The following is a 24,195-nucleotide window of genomic DNA, read 5'->3' on the forward strand; positions in this document are numbered from 1 at the left end:
ACATGTAGTTCTAGCTGAACCCAAAGGAGCCTTAGGATGGAGATTATATGTTTGTCTCAGCTACAGTTTAGAATCGAAAAAAAAAAAAAAAAAAAGAAGACAACTGACAAACTGGCAATGTTTCCTGAAGATCATCTGAACAATGCCTGGGAATGCCTTTTTCTGGTCAGTGGGTACAGCAGTGTGGAGACTAAATCTGCTTTAGTTGCTTCATCCTGGCTTATTTTGAAGAATAAAAAGAGTAGTAAAATAAAAGTAATCTTTCCCAAAATTATTTATGGAATAATTTACCCTCAGCATTCCTTTAAGTGTTATATGGAAAATGAAGGGGAGAAATGGGATCTCAAATTCTGAAATCCTCCTCTTTGTTCACAACCTTCTTATTTTCAACTATATTTATGCTTTTCTCCCTCTGAACATTCTTTGTACAATCTTTCTATCTTGAGGTCCTCAATAACATCAGACCCCATTTTATTTCTGTTGCTTTTTTACTTAGTCTCCCTAGGACTATTTCAATAATGGCTAATAATTGCCCTACCCTTATGCCATACCTATACTACCACTGCCTCATCCTCCTGTGCAATCCTTTTTCTCTTCCTTCACTATCAGATATTATGGATAAAAAAAATCTACAGTATTTTCATTTTTTATCACCCATTTCAAGTTCAGTGCTTTTTCTTTTTTTCCCACATATTTTATTGGTGTGTTATAGTTGTACATAGTGGTAGAACTCTTTTGACTTCTATCAAAATCAAGCTATGGAAATTGCTTCATTCTAAGATACTAGTTTCCTTGGACTTACCACATCTAATATTTATCTTCCTTGACCACTTTGCAACATTTGACCATATTTAACAAGCCCTCTTATTGAAATTTTCTTTTTTTTGGTTTGTAAGACATTTGAAATGATGAATTCTTTTTATTCCCATTTTTAACAGGTAATTTTAACTTTTATTTTATGGCAATAGTTTCAACATCTTCTCTAAGTTATTGTCCTTTGGGAGTGTTGAAGGTCGATCCATGCAAATCAAGATGAAGCCAGAGGGGCAGATATAGGACTGAAAATAAAAATCCAAGTCAGGAGTCATGAATACAGATCTAGTCATAGAGGATCTTGAGCATTTACCACAAATAAAGGCCTTTAGCTTTCCAGTTTGACAGCTGGCATCCTGATAAATCAGATTGACTTAAAAAAAACATTGTTGGAATCTGGCAACAAGAAACTTAGGGACTAGATGGATTTCATCTGTCCCTTTGTCTGTGAACCTATAACCAATCCTAGCTTCTCTAAGTACCTGTGAGAGAGGCTGACGCTTGTCCTGGGCATTCCTAATGTGAATATCAGCTTCTAAAAATGTTTCTCAAACTCTTTTGGGGACAAAGAGTGTTGGAATTAACTTTGGTGCCAGAAGGAGTTTAGTACCTTTTGCACCACCTATTACATCTTGAGTTCTTGGAAATGGCTATAGGAGGCGTTGAGTATAGAAGGTAGTGGTGGGAAGCAAGAGGGGCTCTGAATTAATGTCATTTTGAGTGGGACATGAAGGGCATTGAATTATGAATTTAGATTGGTCTGAGAAGTTGTTAGAGTTTATAGCAGGGTTTGTCTGAATCTCTTTTCTATAGGTTGGTTGAGCTAGGGCATTAGCCAGGTTGAAGGTGTATTCTTGAATCTGGGATTCCTATTAAGGTTAATAGGGATCACTGACCATCAGAGGGAAGTCAGAATCCATTAAGGAAAGTTCAGATTTAAATGCCAGGAAGTGACAAAAGAATTGGAAGGAGTGATAGTGTCAAGGGTTTGAAGTTCAACAAAGATGAGGCTCCAGTGTGGTTATGTAGGGAACAAGTGAGAAGGATCCTGAGTCCCTCATCAGCTTGGAGTGGTGCTGGATCTTTGCAGTTCACAGATGGATGGTATTTGTGCAAGACAGGTTTGAGGGGTTAGGCAGTCAAGAATTGATCTGAATATGTAGATAGCAGAACCAGGTGGAATCTGTAACTTGCATGCTTTCTCCTGGCCCTTGTCCTTATCTATGTGTTCTTGTTTTTTGGGGTTATCTTATGAATCTTTCTGGACAGTCTACTGCTGTTACAGGTATTGCCAATAGCTGGGGGTTATAACTTTGCTCAGACTCTGGGCAGCAGCTGAATGGAAGCCATAGTGTCTAGGGTTATGACTCTCCAAGTCAGCGGCTTTGTCTCTTAGTGTAGAACCCATAGCTTATTTATCTTCCTAGCACTTTCACAGGATATAATTTTGAATGAATGCTATTCCAAAAGGAATACTATAAGAAATAACCACGTTTTACTCTATAAGAAAGCTTTTAGTGAAAATGTCTGATGGGGCATTATTGCTCCACAATAGACATTTTGTGAAAGGATGAAGAAAAAAGTGAGAATATACTTGTCTCAATCCATTGTTTGTATCAGCTCCAAGGTATATTAAAATGAAATTACAATTGCCATTTAACCCAAGGGATCAAATGTATCTATTTGACATAGATTTTTTCAAGAAAAGTTTATCTGGTTTCCACACCGGAACTTTTACATAGAAGATGATTGGTAGTTTAATGTTCTTTTTAAAAATAATAAACAAATGAATGTTTCAGGAAACCTATGATAGTCTGAATCAGGTGGAACTGATTTAATGTTGTGGATAATTACATAATTAGTGCTGTAAAAAATAAATCATACTATCTGCTTGATGGACTGGAGCTGCTGTGGAGGAGGTGTGTAATTATACAATCAGCAACCTCCTCCTATGCTGATTCTAGGTAATCCTTTTTTGCCTTGTCTGAGAAGGGGCTTCCTGTCTTGTGTTTCCTGTCTTCATCCTTTGATAAGTTTCTTCATGACATGGGTTTGTGTAAGAGCATTCTCTGATACCAGTGGTTTCCAAAAATTTTTTTAATATAAACCCACAGTAATAAATACATTTTATGTCAGGACCCAGTACCTGCCACACATGCATAGCTGAAACCAAGGTTTGTAAAACAATTCTTATTCTTTCTGTTCTATTCTATTAAACTGTCCTGCTTTATTTTATTTTTAAAAAATGCTGGTTGAGGCCAGACGACTGATTTTAGAACCTATTAATGACTCATGATTCACATTTGAAAAATATAACCTTAGACCTGTAGTGATTGCTAACGTCAGTGGAAGGCGTTCAGAGTGCCATAATGGGGCTGCTAGTGGCTTTGTGTAGCAGGTGGTGTGGCATGGTTGAAAGAGCAAGGGCTTGGAGTGGGAAAATTTGGTTTTTAAACCTCAACTTTTCCTTATTTTAGCTGTGTGATTTTGAACATGTTACTGAATCTCTTTGAGCCTCAGATCTCTTATCTGAAGAACAGGGTCTCCAGTAGTCACAGGAGTCAGGAGGTGGGAATTGGGGGGCCTATATGTGAGGGAAGTGTGTGTGGTTGTGTGCATTAAATGATATCATAAAGAAAATATCTGGACGGGACGATCCAAGATGGCGGCCTAGAGGGAGACTGCACCCCCAGTCGCTCCAGAACCCAGGAGTTAAGAAGGGGAGGCACTGAGAGACTCGGACTGAAGTGGAGCCACGGGTGAGTCTGCCCACTGGGTAAAGCTCGGCCCGGGTGGCAGGCCCAGATAGAGGTGGCTTATCGGAGCCAGGCAGGGCAGCTAGAGTCATCCACAGGCAGTCCTGCGCACTCCGGCGGTGGGCCCCGCCCACACAGCCAGCTTCTCCAGGTTCTCGGAACGGAACTGGCCCGCTAGTGAGAGCCTGTCTGAACAGAGCAGGCTCCGAGTCCCAGAGCCGCTGCAGTGCAGTGTACTCCTGCAAAGAACCAGCGGAGAGTCTCGATCTGCAATCAGCCTCAGGGATAAGGGCAGGGCAGCCGGAGACCTCTTCAGGCGGCTCTGCCCACTCCGGCTGCGGGCTCTCTCCACGGGGCGATCCAAGATGGCGGCCTAGAGGGAGACTGCACTTCCAGTCGCTCCACAACCCAGGAGTTAAGAAGGGGAGGCACTGAGAGACTCGGACTGAAGTGGAGCCACGGGTGAGTCTGCCCACTGGGTAAAGCTCAGCCCGGGTGGCAGGCCCAGATAGAGGTGGCTTAGCAGAGCCGGGCAGGGCAGCTTGAGTCTTCCCAAGGTAGTCTTCCACACTCCGGCAGTGGGCTCTTCCCACACGGCCAGCTGCACGGTGCAGGCCCACAGTGAGAGCATTTTCGCACAGAGCCAATTCCAAAACGTGGAACCAGTAGGGGGCTAGGGGCAGTATTCTTCGAATGAGCTGCTTTATCAGATTCCTCCAAGACATCAGGCTACTGAAGGCTGGGAGGTGATACACTGGAAATCTACTGGGACACTATAAGCCAATAGTGGAAAACTGCAATATCTCAGGGTCCCACTGACAACTGACCATTATGAGAAAACAAGGGAAGAAAATGTCCCAAACAAACCTAGATACTACATCAATAAAACCCAATGACAGCACAGCAGAAGAAATGTCAGAAAGGGAGTTCAGAATGTACGTAATTAAAACGATCAGGGAAGCTAATGAGGAGATGAAAGAGCAAATGCAGGCATTGAAGGAGGAGATGAAAGAGCAAATGCAGGCATTAAATGATCGCACCAATCAACAGTTAAAAGACCAAATACGGGAAGCAAGAGATCATTTCAATAAAGAGTTAGAGATACTGAAAAAAAACCAAACTGAAATCCTTGAAATGAAGGAAACAATAAACCAAGTTAAAAACTCCATAGAAAGCATAACCAATAGGATAGAACACCTGGAAGACAGAACCTCAGACATTGAAGACAAAATATTTAACCTTGAAAACAAAGTTGAACAAACAGAGAAGATGGTAAGAAATCATGAACAGAATCTCCAAGAACTATGGGATATCATGAAAAGGCCAAATTTGAGAATTATTGGGATTGAGGAAGGCTTAGAGAAACAAACCAAAGGAATGAACAATCTATTCAATGAAATAATAACAGAAAATTTCCCAAATCTGAAGAACGAAATGGAAAACCAAGTACAAGAGGCTTATAGAACTCCAAACATACAAAATTACAACAGACCCACACCAAGGCACATTATTATGAAAATACCTAACATACAAAATAAAGACAGAATTTTAAAGGCCGCGAGAGAAAAGAATCAAATTACATTCAGAGGGAAACCAATAAGAATATCAGCAGATTTTTCAATCCAGACCCTAAAAGCTAGAAGGGCCTGGAACAACATATACCAAGCCCTGAAAGAAAATGGATGCCAACCAAGAATCTTATACCCAGCAAAACTTACCTTCAAATTTGACGATGAAATAAGATCCTTCCATGATAAACAAAAGCTAAAGGAATTTACAAAAAGAAAGCCAGCATTACAGAACATTCTCAGCAAAATATTCCATGAGGAAGAGATGAAAAACAACGATGCAAATCAGCAACAGGAGGCGCTAGCCTAAAGGAATAGCCAAATAAAGGAGAAACCAAATCATGTCAAAAACAAATATGAGTCAATTGACTGGGAATACAAATCATATCACAATAATAACCCTGAATGTTAATGGCCTGAATTCATCAATCAAAAGACACAGACTGGCAGATTGGATTAAAAAGAAAAATCCAACAATATGCTGCCTGCAAGAGACTCATCTCATAGAAAGAGACACCCATAGACTAAAGGTGAAAGGATGGGGACAAACATACCATGCACACGGACACAGCAAAAAAGCTGGAGTATCCATCCTCATCTCAGATAATGTGGACTTCAAACCAAAACTAGTCAGAAGGGATAAAGAAGGACATTACATGCTGCTTAAGGGAAGCATAAATCAGCAAGACATAACAATCATAAATATCTATGCCCCGAACATTGGCTCATCCACGTACGTCAAACAAATCCTTCTCAATTCCAGAAATCAAATAGACCACAACACAATAATACTAGGCGATTTTAACACACCTCTCTCACCACTGGATAGATCGTCCAAACAAAAATTGAATAAAGAAACTATAGATCTCAACAACACAATCAGCAATTTAGACTTAACGGACATATATAGAATATACCATCCAACAAAGAATGAATACACTTTCTTCTCAGCAGCACATGGATCCTTCTCTAAAATAGACCATATTTTATGCCACAAAGCTACTGTTAGTAAATACAAGAAGATAGAGATACTACCTTGTACTCTATCAGATCATAATGGATTGAAATTAGAAATAAATGACAGAATAAAAAACAGAAACTTCTCCAATACCTGGAGACTAAATAATACACTATTATATGATGAATGGATAACAGAAGACATCAGGAGGGAAATAAAAAAATTCTTAGAAGTAAACGAGAACAAAGACACATCATATCAAAATCTCTGGGACACTATGAAAGCAGTACTTAGAGGAAGATTTATTTCATGGGGTGCATTCAAAAAAAGAAGTAGAAATCAACAAATAAACGAGTTAACACTACAACTCAAAGCACTAGAAAAAGAAGAGCAGACCAATACCAAAAGTAGTAGAAGACAGGAAATAGTTAAAATCAGAGCCGAAATCAACGAAATCGAAACAAAAGAAACAATCGGAAAAATTAATAAAATAAATAGTTGGTTCTTTGAAAAAATAAATAAAATTGATAAACCCTTAGCCACACTAACAAAGAGAAAGAGGGAGAAAACTCAAATTACTAAAATTCGGAATGAACAAGGAAACATCACAACAGACACGAGTGAAATACAAAACATAATTAGAAGCTATTTCGAAAATCTATACTCCAACAAAACAGAAAACCTTGAAGACATCAACAAATTTCTAGAGACATATGAACTACCTAAACTGAACGAGGAGGACATACACAACTTAAATAAACCAATTTCAAGCAATGAAATAGAAGAGGTCATCAAAAGTCTACCAACAAAGAAAAGTCCAGGACCAGATGGGTTCTCAGCCGAGTTCTATAAAACCTTTAAAGAAGAGCTCATTCCAATACTCCTCAAACTATTCCATGAAATAGAAGAGGAGGGAACCCTACCAAACTCGTTCTATGAAGCCAATATCACCCTGATACCTAAACCAGACAGAGACACATCAAGGAAAGAAAATTTCAGACCAATATCCTTAATGAACATCGATGCAAAAATTCTCAACAAAATTTTAGCAAATCGCATACAAATATATATTAAAAAGATAGTGCACCACGATCAAGTGGGTTTTATCCCAGGGATGCAAGGTTGGTTCAACATTCGGAAATCAATAAATGTCATTCACCATATCAACAGACTTAAAGTTAAGAATCACATGATTATTTCAATAGATGCAGAAAAAGCATTTGATAAAATACAGCATCCCTTCATGCTCAAAACACTAGAAAAAATTGGGGTAATGGGAACATTCCTAAACATTATAAAGGCCATCTATGCTAAGCCCATGGCTAATATCATTCTAAATGGTGAAAAACTGAAAGCGTTCCCCCTAAAAACTGGAACAAGGCAGGGATGCCCTCTTTCACCGCTTCTATTCAACATCGTCCTTGAGACTCTAGCCAGAGCAATCAGACAAACCAAAGAAATTAAAGGGATACGAATAGGAAAAGAAGAACTCAAACTATCCCTGTTCGCTGATGACATGATTATATATTTAGAGGAACCTGGAAATTCCACCAGAAAACTTTTAGAACTCATAAGTGAATTCAGTAAAGTAGCAGGTTACAAGATCAATGCTCATAAATCCAATGCATTTTTATACATAAGTGATGAATCTTCAGAAAGAGAAATTAGGAAAACTACCCCATTCACAATAGCATCGAAAAAAATAAAATACTTGGGAATCAATCTCACAAAAGAGGTGAAAGACCTCTACAATGAGAACTACAGAACACTAAAGAAAGAAATTCAAGAAAACCTTAGAAGATGGAAAGATCTCCCATGTTCCTGGATAGGCAGAATTAATATTGTCAAAATGGCTATACTACCTAAAGTTCTATACAGATTCAACGCAATTCCAATTAAAATCGCAATGATGTACCTCGCAGAAATAGAGCAAGCAATTATGAAATTCATCTGGAAGAATAAAAAACCTAGAATAGCTAAAGCAATCCTCAGTAGCAAGAGCGAAGCAGGGGGTATTGCAATACCAGATCTTCAACTCTACTACAAAGCAATAGTAACAAAAACGGCATGGTATTGGTACCAAAATAGACAGGTAGATCAATGGTACAGAATAGAGGACATGGACACAAACCCAAATAAATACAATTTTCTCATACTAGACAAAGGTTCCAACAATATGCAATGGAGAAAACATAGCCTCTTCAACAAATGGTGCTGGGAAAACTGGAAAACTATATGCAATAGAATGAAACTAAACCCCTATCTCTCACCCTACACAAAACTCAACTCAAAATGGATCAAGGACCTCGGAATCAGACCAGAGACCCTGCATCTTATAGAAGAAAAAGTAGGTCCAAATCTTCAACTTGTTGGCTCAGGATCAGATTTCCTTAACAGGACTCCCATAGCACAAGAAATAAAAGCAAGAATAAACAACTGGGATAGATTCAAACTAAAAAGCTTTCTCTCAGCAAAGGAAACTATCAGAAATGTGAAGAGAGAGCCTACAGAGTGGGAGAATATCTTTGCCAACCATACCTCAGATAGAGCGCTAATTTCCAGAATCTATAAAGAACTCAAAAAACTCTACACGAAGAATACAAAGAATCCAATCAACAAATGGGCTAAGGAAATGAACAGACACTTCACAGAAGAAGATGTAGAAGTAATCACCAGATATATGAAAAAATGTTCAACATCCCTAGTAATAAGGGAAATGCAAATCAAAACTACCCTAAGATTTCATCTCACCCCAATTAGAATGGCGATTATCAAGAATACAAGCAACAATAGGTGTTGGCGAGGATGTGGTGAAAAAGGAACACTCATACATTGCTGGTGGGGTTGCAAATTAGTGCAACCACTCTGGAAAGCAGTGTGGAGATTCCTCAGAAAGCTTGGAATGGAAACACCATTTGACCCAGCTATCCCACTCCTTGGCCTATACCCAAAGGACTTAAAATCAGCATACTACAGAGATACAGCCACATCAATGTTCATTGCTGCTCAATTCACCATAGCCAGATTGTGGAACCAACCTAGATGCCCTTCAGTTGATGAATGGATAAAGAAACTGTGGCATATTTATACAATGGAATATTACTCCGCAATGAAGAATGATAAAATTATGGCATTTGTAGGCAAATGGTCGAAATTGGAGAATATCATGCTAAGTGAGATAAGCCAATCTCAAAAAACTAAAGGACGAATGATCTCGCTGATAAGCGGATGAGGACATATAATGGGGGGTGGGACGGGCTAGCATTAGGTTTAGGGTTAGGTTTAGAGTTAGGCTATGGAGAGCAGTAAGAATGAAGGAAAGAAGGACTGTGTAGAGGGAAAAGAGGGGTGGGAGGGGTGGGAGGGGTGGGGGGTGGGGAAAAAATATAATAAACATCATTACCCTATGTAAACGTAAAAAAAAATAAATAAATAAAAAAAAAAAAAAAAAGAAAATATCTGGTCAATGCACATTGACCAAAACACAAGTTGCAATAGGTGATTCATCAAGTTTAGTTTCTTCTCATAACTCTCATAACCTCAGACACCACAATGCAGAAGGATGCAGTTACAATCTTTGCCTCATAGGATGCTTATAAGGCTCAAATGAAAATATGGATGCAAAAGGTTAATAATTGATCATTTTTATTAGTGCAAACTTAAGTCAGCCTTACTGTGGCAAAATAGATCTTTGTAAGGATGGCAAGTCCTGCAAATGTTAAGTTATAAAACTAGAAAACAAAACAGGCTTTGAAATCATGTATCCTAACTGCTACAGCAAGAATTATTTTGAGATACAATGGTGTTTCATGTTGCTAAAGAATTTTGCTACCAAAACTGCTGATGGATTATTTATAGTGCATATTAAAGGTACAATATACATTTGGTATGTTGTTCCATATTACATTGTGAGTAGAATTTAAAGAAACTTTAAAGTTGCTGCATAAGGGACCTTGCTTCATCAAGACCTGGAAAATGATCATCAAAAGATAACATGAATTACCTGTCGTATAATATTTCCGTCATATTTTCTTTACCTTAACTGGAATACAGCACAATAACTTAATTGTGATACTTAGAATAATTTAAGCTCTCCCTACCCCAATCTCACAGGTTGAAAGTTTGGGAGGATAGAGACTTCATTGTATATTTGTATGTTTTTATAAAATCACCTTCTTTTCTTTAAATACTTACAGTTTTTACTACTTCTGAAATAATTTATGACTTTGAAATATGAATTCCTCAGTAGTTTTAATTTTGGACTTTCTTGCCTACAAATATATTCCTTGGTTTTGTTACTGTCAGTGCTCTTCTCTTCCATTCATCTTTTCTCTGGGATTCTACTGAGATTGTGATTATTTAGTGCTAACCTGGGCTTTGTTGGTTGTATGGAAGGGGCATAAATCAGCCAAGGCAAGTATGAAGCAATGACAGCTACAAAGCATCTTTTCCATATCTCTTATTCTCCACAGTGTCCAATCTCTGGTTGCTTTGAAATGTTTCAGTCTCACTTGTCTCACTGTAGGTATATGTTGGTTGATTACACTCACTTCTAAGTTTCCAGTGCTTTACATTATGTTAGGAAATCACCTGACACTGTATATTAACTTCAAATTGCACCTTAAGAGGCATTCAGGAGAAAGAGCCTGGCTCCTTTACGGCTGATTTTTTTTTTTTTTGGTCAGAATACTCATTGTAAAAGTGAAGGGTTTAACCATAAAGGACTTCAATGTAAATTGAATATTGATAGAGAAGAGAGGTTAATTGGCCTTAGTTACTTGGTTGCTAAGGAAGCATTTTTCTGATTGGGAGGAAACTCTCCTGGGTGTACTGCAACTTCTTGTGGACCTAAGATGCTTTGTTTTATCTCTTGCTTTCTGTTTCTGAGTTGGAAGAGGACAGAGCAGAAAGCCATCATAGGAATGAAAAGCTGTGTGCAGCAGATGGTTGCTCTGTCTTTGCTACAGAAAGAGAGAGCTAAATACTGACTAGCAACAAGCCAATGCCAGGAAGGACTCTTTTGTTTAAGGGAGACAGTTAGAAAATACCATGAGGGCAAGATATAAAGAGCTTGCTGGGAGGACATACAGAGGTTAGAGCAGGGTTTTTTCAGTGTCTGGATATATATAGCACGAGCAATTAAAACATTTTGAACAGGCATCCAACATCCATGTTAAATCATGGAGTTAAATGTTTTCAATATGATTGAGCTTATTAAGAATAGCTATTTTGCTTGTATTTAGTTGCTTGTATTTTGAAATTTATGTACTATATTGTGTTTTATATTTAATCTAATTGTTTTAATAAAGACTGTTTAAAGTATTTCTTTATGTTTGTATGTACTTTATCACCTAGTAGTAATAAAAGTAATTGGAGTAAATAAATTAATTTTTCCCTGAAATATTTTTTCAAAGGAAAATATCTTTGCATATTGACTTTTTGTATATGTTCTGCTTTTTGATTATACTTAGGTAATTTATAAAGTATTATTTCTACATACTGAATGATATTCCATTAACCTCAGGAAGTTAGTGCCTGCATTTTGCTTAATTTCATTCCTTCCTCTTACATCTTCATTTAACAGATATTTTTAAGTACTCATCGAGCATCAGGTACTGTGCTGAAGGATACCACAGGCATAACAATCTCCTAGGAAGTAGTGACATACTTCTCAGGAAAGTTTAGAAAGTGAAAGTGTTTTTGCTGGAATTTTCTAATCTGTGTTAGGTTTTCTAGGTTTTCTTCATTATTAGTATTAATATATACTGTATATAATTAATTAGTATTATGTATATTGAGTATTAGTTTTTGAGTATTATTATTTTTAAACTACTTTTATTTGTTTATTATTTTTAGTACTTGGGGATAGAACCCAAGTAGGAGTCCTCTACTATTGAGCTACATTTTCAGCACTTTTAATTTTTTTATGTGGACACAGGGTGTTGCCAAGTTGTAGAGACTGACCCCAAACATGTAGTTGTCCTGCCTTAGCTTACCAAGTAGCTAGAATTATAGGCATGCACTAATGTGCTTAGCTGGAACTCTTAAATTATACATTTTTTTCCAACAGTGTTATTGGGATCATCTTATGGACATATATTTTAAGAGAGGACCAGACTTTCTTGGCTCATTCAAAATCCTGGAGTGTCCTAGGAGGGTACTCAAGTCCTCCTTTATAGCTTCTTCTGAATTTGCCTTTGGTTTTCATGGACACACAGTTCCTGTCCGTTTAGCAGAAAGATCTCCAAAAAGACACATTGTAGGGATCCTTTTAAGGACCTCTGTTTATGGTAGTATTCTGAGAGAAGCTAGTTTATCATGGGATTTCTTAGGTATAACCAGAGAACTTAGTAACTATATGGGTAGTCATCAGTGATGAGTCTTACACTGGAAAGCCAGACAAAATGTGAAAAACATTCACAGAAGAATTGATTAACTTGGACTCTATCACTAGTTTAGTAATAGAATAATAACTAAATGTATGAAGAATATTCATTAGTTTTCTTAAGTTTTTAATCCTGAGGTTCAAATCCATTCTGACGGTTTTGTTAAAAATTGTATTCTAAGTCCCTGTTTTCAGATTGCCTAATCCTAATCTTGCTTCATAATCCATTGGTTTAGAACTTTGTAGTTTGGATCATCTTTCAAGGATTTGAGGTATAGTAGATGAAAGTTGTCTGCAGGGAGAAAGGAGAACAACAAATAAAAGATCCAGGTTAAAAGGTAACATTTCATATAGATTTTGAGTAGAATGATGAATAAATTAGAGAAACAGACATTCGTAATGATATTATCTAGTGACGTTTTTGGATGTCACATTTATTTTAATTGATATCCATTACTTTACAATAAGTGTTTATTTATTTATATATTTTTTGTAGCTGTGAAAGAGACTGTACTGGGCTGAACTTTAAAAAAAAATTTTTTTTTCAGAATTCAACTGCTTCTATTAAGATGAAGCACAGCTAGTAAACTCATTAAGTAAGGACCCTAGGCAGTTCTCTAGTGCCAAGTCTGAAAGCACAGTAGTGCAGAGATCTTTGCATCACCGTCATGAATGACCTTGAAGGAAACCAGCACTTCATAAAGCAAAATCCTCTCTATGGCACTTCGTTCTGATTTGATTGATGCTTTAGAAAAAGCTGTAAGATTTTCTTTTCTTTATAGTGTGGGGTATATACTCTTTAAACTTCATAGATTTTGCACTTGTCTGGAGTATTTTGTTGGTAGGTCATTATAGATTCTGATCTTTCACTGACTGCAATACAAGGATGTGATGAAATCACTCAGCTTTGATTAATTATTATTAGGGAGTAAGGTCTTAGTGCATTGGGATCATAGTTCTTAACAACAGGAAAATACTGACTTTCTAACTTAAGTGTAATCCATTCATATTTCTTCCATCATAATCTTCAAATGACTGAGTTGGTCAAAGGTTTTTTAATACTGAGATTCTATGATTTATGTTATACAGAGGATGTACGTTCCTCTCTAGCCACTGTCCACTGTACTTTCTTACATTGGTGTTCCCCTCCTTTTAGTTTTTCACTTTAATATGCAGCAGAGGCTCTTAGTATGCAATTTTACATCCAAAGAAATAGATACCAGAAATCTTAAAAGATAAAATAATGATTTTTACCTCTTTGGAGTTAGTTGGTGATTTCCTACATAAGAAGTTATTATATGAAGGCACAATTACTTGTCTGCTCTGACACTACTATATGGAAAATCAGGGGAAACCTTTTCAACATTTTAGCTCTAGAACATATGTAAGTACTGTACATGACACTTGGGGCTAGGTTTTTAGGAGTGCCACAGGCATTATAGTTAGATAGAACTCCTGTCAGTTACAACCTGGTGAATCAGAGGTCATTTAGAGTTTCCTTTCCACCAGGGAGTCACTCCAGCCACTCCATTGCTCCACCTTCTCCTTTGGGGATCCAGAGTTGGCAGCCTTGATATACCCAAGCTGATGTGACACTGAATGTTCAATTCAATTACTTGATTAATATCATGTCTCATGGGAAACTTCATTTTGAAGACCTTCTTGTGAGTCTTTGAACATGCTTAATTTATTCTAAATTCCTTTTTTATTTTCTGGCTGATGAACTTCTAGATTTTTCTCTTTTAAAAGCCTACTATGAATCCCTTGAGACTAAAATAAAGTCTCGTTCATTTATTTAACTGTTAGTAATATTTCATTTTTTTAACCAAATTAAATAAAATGGGTAGGAATCCATTTACTTTTGTGAAATAGAAAGCAAATCAGGAAATAATGGAAAACCGTAGTTTTAGCATATAAAGATATAATTTTTCCAGTAGCAAATAAAGGTATAATTTTTCCAGATAATCACAACCAAAGTTCTCTTAGACACTGGATTTTTAAACAAGATAGATAAAAAATTATAGCAGCAATTAAAAATTATTAATGATACAGATAAAATATAGAATTGCAGTAAGTACCCACAAAATTTTTAAGAAATAAGTATCTCTTAAGCTAGTAAAAAGTATGGTTATTTATAAAATCTTGGTAAAAGCTTGAACAAGACTTTTAGAAATGTTTTTCCTAAATCTGTATTAAAGGACCATTTTATTTATTTCTAATTATTCCTTAGTAGGCCCCCCAATTGCATTTAAAATGTCAAATTTTTATTTGTGAATTGGTTGTTTAGTTACAATATACATTTTTGAGATATAACTGATTAGAATGGATAATATTAAAAGCTTAGGTGACAATTGATGTCAAATAAAGTCTGTATTAAAAAAAAACTTAACTGCTCAGTATGTTTTGTAATTTGTTTGATTGAATTTTTCACCAAATTATCATTTCCCATCACTTATCTATTCAATTCTCAACCTTTATTGAATAACTAGTATGTACTATTTAGCAGGGAGAAAAATAATCAAAGTCATTATCCTTACTTAAAAAAATGTTTTAAAAGTCACATCTTTGAATAAGTAGTTGAGTGGATTCTACAAAGGAAAAATGTTTTCTGGTTACTGTTATAAATAATTTAATTATAATTTATAATATGAAATAATTTAATAAAATAAAAATGGCAATAAAATTAACAAAAAAACCCCCATGAAAATCAGTAACAATAGACAAAATAGTAATAGCTTTAAGAATATGACTGGAATAAAAAGCATATGTTTATTGTAGTCCTGTTTTTATGTGTCTGAATGATTATGTTTGAAGTACGTGATTGTTGCCTAAAAGAAAACAAAATTTAGTGACTTTAAAGAATAATCTGGGTTAGAGACCATTATAAAGCTCCATTGGCTTAATATCCAAGATGGCTTTTAAACTTAGGCGTTTGACATCTCAATTTGGATAACTGGAATGGGTGGGACTGGTAGAGCATCTCTCCTCTACCTCAATGTATGGCCACTTTACATAGCAATCCTAGGCTTCTTCCAGCCTGGTCATTTTAGCATATTTGGACTTCTTATTTAATGACTTTTATCTTCTTGAGCATGTATTTCAAGAGACCCCAGGTGGCAGCTAACGGAATTCTTATGACCTAGCCTTGAATGTCATGCAGCATCACTTGTACCACATTCTCTTGGTCAAAATGGGATAAAGAAAATGTGGTACATATGCACAATGGAATATTACTCAGCCTTAAAGAAGAATGAAATTGTGGCATTTACAGGTAAATGGATGGAACTAGAGATTATCATGCTAAGTGAAATAAGCCAATTCCTAAAAACAAAGGCCAGTTGTTTTCTCTGATAAGTGATGCTGATCCATAGTGGGGGGTTGATAGGGAAGAATGAAGGAACTTTGGATTATGCAGACAGGAGTGAGGGGAGGGGTGGGATGGGGTGGCAGGGATGGGAAGGATGGTAGAATGAGACAGACATTATTACCCTATATCCATGTATGAAAAATAATTTTTAATCAAAAAAATTTTTAAAAAAGGCTCTTAATGTCAGCCCAGATTCAAAAGCAGGAAACTATACAAGTGCATATATACCAGGGAACTTGGTTTATGGGGAAGAGAAGGAGGGAGAGAAGGAGGAGAGGCGGAGCTTTCATCTGTATATTATTAAGAGTTTTAGTGGCAAAAAGAAACCTTTTTCTACATTTTATTGTTACATTATAATTGAGCATAATGATGACATTTCTTCTTTACATATGTATACATGCACATGATATAATTTGACCAACAGCACTCCCTAGCACTTTCTCCTCCCTCCCCACCTCCTGCTCCCAGGTCCCTTTACTGATCTCCCTTTGAGATCTCCGCCTACCACTTTCTTTTCCTTTTTCCTCTCTAGCATCCACATATGGAAGAAAATATGACTCTTGACCTCCTGAGTTTGGATTATTCTGCTTAACATAAAGGTCTCTAATTCCATCTATTTTCCTGAAAATGACACAATTTCTTTTCTTTTTATAAATGGCTGAATAAAATTCCATTGTGTATATATATATTTCACATTTTCTTTATCCATTTATCTGTTACTAGACACCTAGGCTAATTCCATAGTTGGACTATTGTGAATTGTTCATGGGTATGCATGCATCACTGCAGTATGATGACTTTATAATTCTTTAAGATAATATCAAGGAGTGGTATAGCCAGATCATATGGTGGTTCCATGCCTAGTCTTTTGAGGAAACTCCAAATTGATTTCCATAGTGGTTGTACTAATTTATAATTCCATCAGTAGTGTACAAGGGTTCCTTTTTCTCCACACCCCCTCCAGCATTTATTATTTGTATTCCTTTTTATTTATTGTAAATAAATGGGGTACAACTTGTTTCTCTGGTTGTACATGAAGTAGAGGCATACCATTTGTGTAATCATACATTTACATAGGGCAATGATGTTTGACTCAATCTGTTATTTTTCCCCCTCCCCCCCTCCCATCCATATTTTTCCTCTATATAATCCATCCTTCCTCAATTCTTGCCTTCCTCCCACCCCCCATTATGTATCATCATCCACTTGTCAGCGAGATCATTCATCCTTTGGTTTTTTGGGATTGGCTTATCTCACTTAGCATGATATTCTCCAACTTCATCCATTTGCCTGCAAATGCCATCATTTTATTCTTCTTTATGGCTGAGTAATATTCCATTGTGTATATACCACAGTTTCTTTATCCATTCATCTATTGAAGGGCATCTAGGTTGGTTCCACAATTTGGCTATTGTAAATTGAGCAGCTATGAACATTGACGTAGCTGCATCACTGTGGTATGCTGATTTTAAGTCCTTTGGGTATAGGTCAAGGAGTGGGATAGCTGGGTCAAAAGATGGTTCCATTCCAAGTTTTCTGAGGAATCTCTATACTGCTTTACAGAGTGGCTGCACTAATTCACAACCCCACCAGCAATGTATGAGTGTACCTTTTTCCCCACATCCTCGCCAACACCTATTGTCGCTTGTATTCTTGATAATCGCCATTCTAATTGGGGTGAGATGGAATCTTAGGGTAGTTTTGATTTGCATTTCTCTTATTACTAGAGATGTTGAACATTTTTTCATATATCTGTTGATTGCTTATATATCTTCTTCTGTGAAGTGTCTGTTCATTTCCTTAGCCCATTTGTTGATTGGGTTATTTGTATTCTTGGTGTAAAGTTTTTTGAGTTCTTTATAGATTCTGGAGATTAGTGCTCTATCTGAAGTGTGTGTGGCAAAGATTTTCTCCCACTCTGTAGGCTCTCTCTTTGCATTGCTGATAGTTTCCTTTGCTGAGAGAAAGCTTTTTAATTTGAATCTATCCCAGTTATTGATTCCTGCTTTTATTTCTTATGCTTTGGGAGTCCTGTTAAGGAAGTCTGATCCTAAGTCGACATGATGAAGATTTGGACCAACTTTTTCTTCTGCAAGGTGCAGGATCTCTGGTCGGATTCCAAGGTCCTTGATCCATTTTAAGTTTAGTCTTATACAGGGTGAGAGATAGGAGTTTAGTTTCATTCTGCTGCATATGGATTTCCAGTTTTCCCAGTACCATTTGTTGAACGGGCTATCTTTTCCCCATTGTATGTTTTTGGCACCTTTGTCTAGTATGAGAAAACTGTATTTCTTTGGGTTTGTCTCTGTGTCCTCTATTCTGTACCATTGATCTACCTGTCTTTTTTGGTGCCAATACCATGCTGTTTTTGTTACTATTGCTTTGTAGTATAATTGAAGTTCTGGTATTGCAATAACCCCTGCTTCGCTCTTCCTGCTAAGGATTGCTTTAGCTATGCTGGGTTTCTTATTTTTCCAAATGAATTTCATGATTGCTTGCTCCATTTCTGTGAGGTACGTCATTGGGATTTTAAATGGAATTGCATTGAATCTGTATAGCACTTTTGGTAGCATGGGCATTTTGACAATATTAATTCTGTCTATCCAAGAACATGGGAGATCTTTCCATCTTCTAAGGTTTTCTTTAATTTCTTTCTTTAGTGTTCTGTAGTTCTCATTGTAGAGGTCTTTCACCTCTTTTGTGAGATTGATTCCCAAGTATTTTATTTTTTTTTGATGCTATTGTGAATGGGGTAGTTTTCCTAAATTCTCTTTCTGAGGATTCATCACTTATGAATAAAAATGCATTATATTTGTGAGCATTGATTTTATATCCTGGTACTTTACTGAATTCATTTATGAGTTCTAGAAGTTTTCTGGGGAATTTTTTGGCTCCTCTAAATATAGAATCATGTCATCATCAAATAGGGATAGTTTGAGTTCTTCTTTTCCTATTCATATTTGTTTAATTTCTTTTGTATGTCTAATTGTGTGGCTAGAGTTTCAAGGACAATGTTGAATAGAAGTGGTGAAAGAGGGAATCCCTGCCTTGTAACAGTTTTTAGGGAGAATGCTTTCAGTTTTTCTCCATTTAGAATGATATTGGCCATGGGCTTAGCATAGTTAGCCTTTACAATGTTGAGGAATGTTCCTACTATCCTTATTTTTTCTGGTGTTTTGAGCATGAAGGGGTGCTGTATTTTATCAAATGCTTTTTCTGCATCTATCGAAATAACCATGTGATTCTTGACTTTAAGTCTGTTGATGTGGTGAATCACATTTATTGATTTCCTAATGTTGAACCAACCTTGCATCCCTGGGATGAAACCCACTTGATCATGGTGCACTATCTTTTTAATATGTTTTTGTATGTGATTTGCTAAAATTCTTTTGAGAATTTTTGCATCTATGTTCATTAGGGATATTGATCTGAAATTTTCTTTCCTTGATGTGTCTCTGTCTGGTTTTGCTATCAGGATGATATTGGCTTCATAGAATGAGTTTGGAAGGGTTCCCTCCTCTTCTATGTCATGGAATACTTTGAGGAATATTGGAATGAACTCTTCTTTAAAGCTTTTGTAGAACTTGACTGAGAATTCATTTGGTCTTGGACTTTTCTTTGTTGGTAGACTTTTGATGACTTCTTCTATTTCATTGCTTGAAATTGATCTATTTAAATTGTGTATGTCCTCCTGGTTCAGTTTAGGTAATTCATATATCTCTAGAAACCTGTTGGTGTCTTTGAGATTTTCTATTTTGTTGGAGTATAGATTTTCAAAACAGCTTCTAATTATGTTTTGTATTTCAGTCGTGTCTGTTGTGATATTTCCTTGTTCATTCCGAATTTTAGTGATTTGGGTTTTCTCTCGTCTTCTCTTTGTTAGTGTGGCTAAAGGTTTATCAATTTTGTTTTATTTTTTTGAAGAACCAACTATTTACTTTGTCAATTTTTTGTATTGTTTCTTTTGTTTCAATTTCGTTGATTTCAGTTCTGATTTTAACTATTTCCTGTCTTCTACTACTTTTGGTGTCGATCTGTTCTTCTTTTTCTAGGGCTTTGAGCTGTAGTGTTAGATCATTTATTTGTTGATTTTTTCTTCTTTTATTCAATGCGCTCCGTGAAATGAATTTTCCTCTAAGTACTGCTTTCATAGTGTCCCAGAGATTTTGATATGTTGTATCTTTGTTCTTGTTTACGTCTAAGAATTTTTTAATTTCCCCCCTGATGTCTTCTGTTATCCATTCATCATTCAGTAGTGTATTATTTAATCTCCAGGTGTTGGAGTAGTTTCTGTTTTTTATTCTGTCATTTATTTCTAATTTCAATCCATTGTGATCTGATAGAAGACAAGGTAGTATCTCTATCTTTTTGTATTTGCTAACAGTAGCTTTGTGGCATAATATATGGTCTATTTTAGAGAAGGATCCATGTGGTGCTGAGAAGAAAGTGTATTCATTCATTGTTGGATGGAATATTCTATATATGTCCGTTAAGTCTAAATTATTGATTGTGTTATTGAGATCTATCAATTTTTGTTTGGAAAATCTGTCCAGTGGTGAGAGAGGTGTGTTAAAGTCACCTAGTATTATTGTGTTGTGGTCTATTTGATTACTGGAATTGAGAAGGATTTACTTGATGTACATGGATGAGGCATTGTTTGGGACATAAATATTTATGATTGTTGTCTTGCTGATTTATGCTTCCCTTAAGTAGTATGAAATGTCCTTCTTTATTCCTCCTGACTAACTTTGGCTTGAAGTTTGCTTTATCTGATATGAGGATGGATACTTCGCCTTTTTTGCTGAGTCCATTTGCATGGTATGTTTTTTCCTGTCCTTTCACCTTTAGTCTGTGGGAATCTCTTTCTATGAGATTAGTGTCTTGAAGGCAGCATATTGTTGGGTCTTTCTTTTTAATCCATTCTGCCAGTCTATGTCTTTTGATTGATGAGTTCAGGCCATTAACATTCAGGGTTATTGAGATATGATTTCTATTCCCGGTCATTAGGGTTATTTTTGTTTTTTAACATGACTTGGTTTCTCCTTTATTTGGCTATTCATTTAGGATAGTTCCTCCCTTTGCTGATTTGCATCACTGGTTTTCATCTCTTCCTCATGGAATATTTTGCTGAGAATGTTCTGTAGTGCTAGCTTTCTGTTTGTAAATTCTTTTAGCTTTTGTTTATCATGGAAGGATTTTATTTCGTCTTCAAATCTGAAGGTAAGTTTTGCTGGTATAAGATTCTTGGTTGGCATCCATTTTCTTTCAGAACTTGAAAAATGCTGTTCCAGGCCTTTCTAGCTTTTAGGGTCTGGGTTGAAAAATCTGCTGATATCTGTATTGATTTCCCCCTGAATGTAATTTGATTTTTTTTCTCTCCCAACCTTTAAAATTCTATGTTTATTTCGTATGTTAGGTATTTTCATAATAATGTGCCTTGGTGTGGGTCTGTTGTAATATTTATACACTTGGTGTCCTATATGCCTCTTGTACTTGATTTTTATTTCATTCTTCAGATTTGGGAAATTTTCTGATATTATTTCATCAAACAGGTTGTTCATTCCTTAATCGATGTAGTCCACAATATTTACAGGCTAAAAGAGAAAAATCACATGATTATATTAATTAATGCAGAGTGTTTATCAAATTTAATATCCATTCATGACATAATCTCAGAAAAACAGAAATAGAGGGGAAATTTCTCATGTTGATGAAGAAAACTTTTTCTTCTTACCTCCTCCTCTTTCTCTTTCTCTTTTATCTTCTCTTCTTCCTTCTCCTTTGCTGAGGATTGAACCCAGGACCTTTTATGTGCTAAATACATGCTCTACTACTGAAATATCCCTGCAGCCTGTTAACATGATTCTTAGTAGTGAAAGGCTGAAATCTTTTCCCCTAGATTTGGGAATAAGTCAATTATGTCTACTTTCACAGTTTTTATTCAAGTAGTGATAGAAGTTCTGGTCAGTGTAATAAGGTAAGAAAAACACATTAAAAACATTCGGATGGAAAGAAAAAAGTGAAACTGTTCCTAATTATAGATGACATGAAATAATTTTTTTATGTGTAGAAAATCTACAAACACACTCCTATAACTAATAAATAAGTTTAATAAGATCACAGGATGCAAGATAAGCAAAAATCAATTGCATTTCTGTATACTAGTATAAACATGTGGACAATGAACTTAAAAATACCACTTACAGTTACTCCAATGAAACTGAAAATATATGTACATATAAATCTAACAAAACATGCCTAGAATTTGTGTGCTGAAAACTACAAAATGCTGATTAAAAAAAATCAATCTCAATAAACAGAGATACACGCTGTGTTCATGGATTGAAGATTTGATGTAACAATGAGATTAATTCTTCCTAAATTAATATGTAGATTTAACATAATTCCCATTAAAATTCAAACAAGATGTACTATAGAGAGAGACAATATTCTCCTGAAATTTATATGAACAGACAAAGGAACTAGATTAATAATAACCATTTTCCCAAGTGGAAGAAATCAGTCAACTTAATTTCAAGACTTAATATGTGTGCACAATAATCAAGGTTGCATGGTATTAGTGGGGATATAGATACATAGTACAATGGAATAGAATATAGAGAATCCAGGCTGGGGAGATAGCTCAGTTGGTAGAGTGCTTGCCTGGCAAGCATAAGGCCCTGGGTTCAATCCCCAGCATCAACACCCCCCCCCAAAAAAGGATAAGAATATAGAGAATCCATAAATAGACCCAGAAGAATGTGTTCCATTGATTTTTATTTTGAGACAGGACCTTGCTGTATGACCCAAGATTTCCTCTAACTCTATAACTCCTGAGCTCAAATAATCTTATCTTATCCCCCAGGTTCAAGTAATCCTCTAACAGAGCCTTCTGAGTAGCTGGGACTACAGGTACATGCCAGTACATCCAGTTTCCAACTGATTTTTTTTTTTTTCTGTTTTTAAAAAATTTGTTCTTTTTAGTTATATATGGCTGTAGAGTATATTTTGACCTATTTATATAAACATGGAGTACATCTTATTCCAATTAGGATCCTAGTCTTGTGGTTGTACATGATGTGGAGATTTTGTGGCATATTTATTTAAGTACATAGGAAAGTTAAGTCAGATCCATTCCACTGTCTTTCCTGTTCCTGTTCCCACTCCCTTCCCTTCATTCCCCTTTGTCTAATCTACTGTACTTCTCCCCCTGCTCTTATTGTGTGTTAGCATCTACCTGTCAGAGGGAACATTCAATGTTCAGTTTTTTGGGGATTGGCTTTTTTTGCTTAGCATAATAGTCTTCAGATCCATCCATTTTCTGGCAAATGTCCTAAAGTCATTCTATTTTATGAATGAGTAATATTCCATTATGTATACATGCCACATTATTTTTATCCACCCATCTGTGAAGGGCACTTAGGTTAGTTCCATACTTTAGCTATTGTAAATCGAGCTGCTATAAACATTGATGTAGCTGTGTCACTGTAACATGCTGATTTTAAGTCCTTTCGGTATGGACTGAGGAGTGGGATACCTGGGTCAAACAGTGGTTCTATTCCAAGTTTTCTGAAGAATCTACATACTGCTTTCCATAGTGGTTGCACCAATTTGCAGTCACACTAGCAATATATGAACGTACCATTTTCCCCACATCCTCACCAGAATTTATTGCTACTTGTATTCTTGATTGTTACCATTCTGACTGCAGTGAAATGTAATCTCAGTGTGGTTTTAATAGATCACTTCTCTAATTGCTAGAGATGTTGAGCATTTTTTTATATATTTGTTGACCATTTGTAATCCTTCTTCTGTGAATCGTCTGTTCAGTTCCTTAGCCCATTTATTGATTGGGTTATTTGTGGGTTTTTTGGTGTCCAGTTTTTTGAGTTCTTTGTATATCCTGGAGATTAATACTCTATCTGAGGTGCAGGTGGCAAAGATTTTCTCCCATTCTGTATGCTTCCTCTTCACACTCTCAGTTGTTTCCTTTGCTGTGAAGAAGCTTTAAACTGAGAATCCATCCCATTTATTGAGTCTTGATTTTACTTGTTGTGCTTTAGGAGTTTTGTTGAGGAAGTCAGCTCCTAAGCTGACATGATGGAGTGTTTGGCCTACATTTTCTTCTAGCAGGTGTAAGGTTTCTGGTCTAATGATCTACTTTGAGTTGAGTTTTGTGCAGGGTGAGAGATAGGGGTTCAATTTCATTCTGCAGCATATGGATTTCCAGTTTTCCCAGCACCATTTGTTGAAGAGGCTGTCTTTTCTCCAATGTATGTTTATGGCTTCTGTGTCTAGTATGAGATAACTGTTTTTATGTATGTCTGTCTCTGTGTCTTTTATTCTGT

The 24,195-nt window shown here is 36.1% G+C and overlaps 1 protein-coding gene and 1 non-coding gene across 5 annotated transcripts in view; both read left to right on the forward strand.

Moving 5' to 3' along the window:
* The window catches only part of Atg10 (autophagy related 10), a 266,366-nt gene that overhangs the window by 75,825 nt on the left and 166,346 nt on the right, over positions 1 to 24,195 (forward strand). The window lies entirely within an intron of this gene.
* Positions 22,483 to 22,552, forward strand: Trnaa-ggc (transfer RNA alanine (anticodon GGC)). Its single transcript has one exon. It is a non-coding gene; the product is annotated as a tRNA-Ala (tRNA).

Source organism: Sciurus carolinensis, chromosome 6 (assembly GCF_902686445.1).
Source record: "Sciurus carolinensis chromosome 6, mSciCar1.2, whole genome shotgun sequence".
Classification (NCBI taxonomy): Eukaryota; Metazoa; Chordata; class Mammalia; order Rodentia; family Sciuridae; genus Sciurus; species Sciurus carolinensis.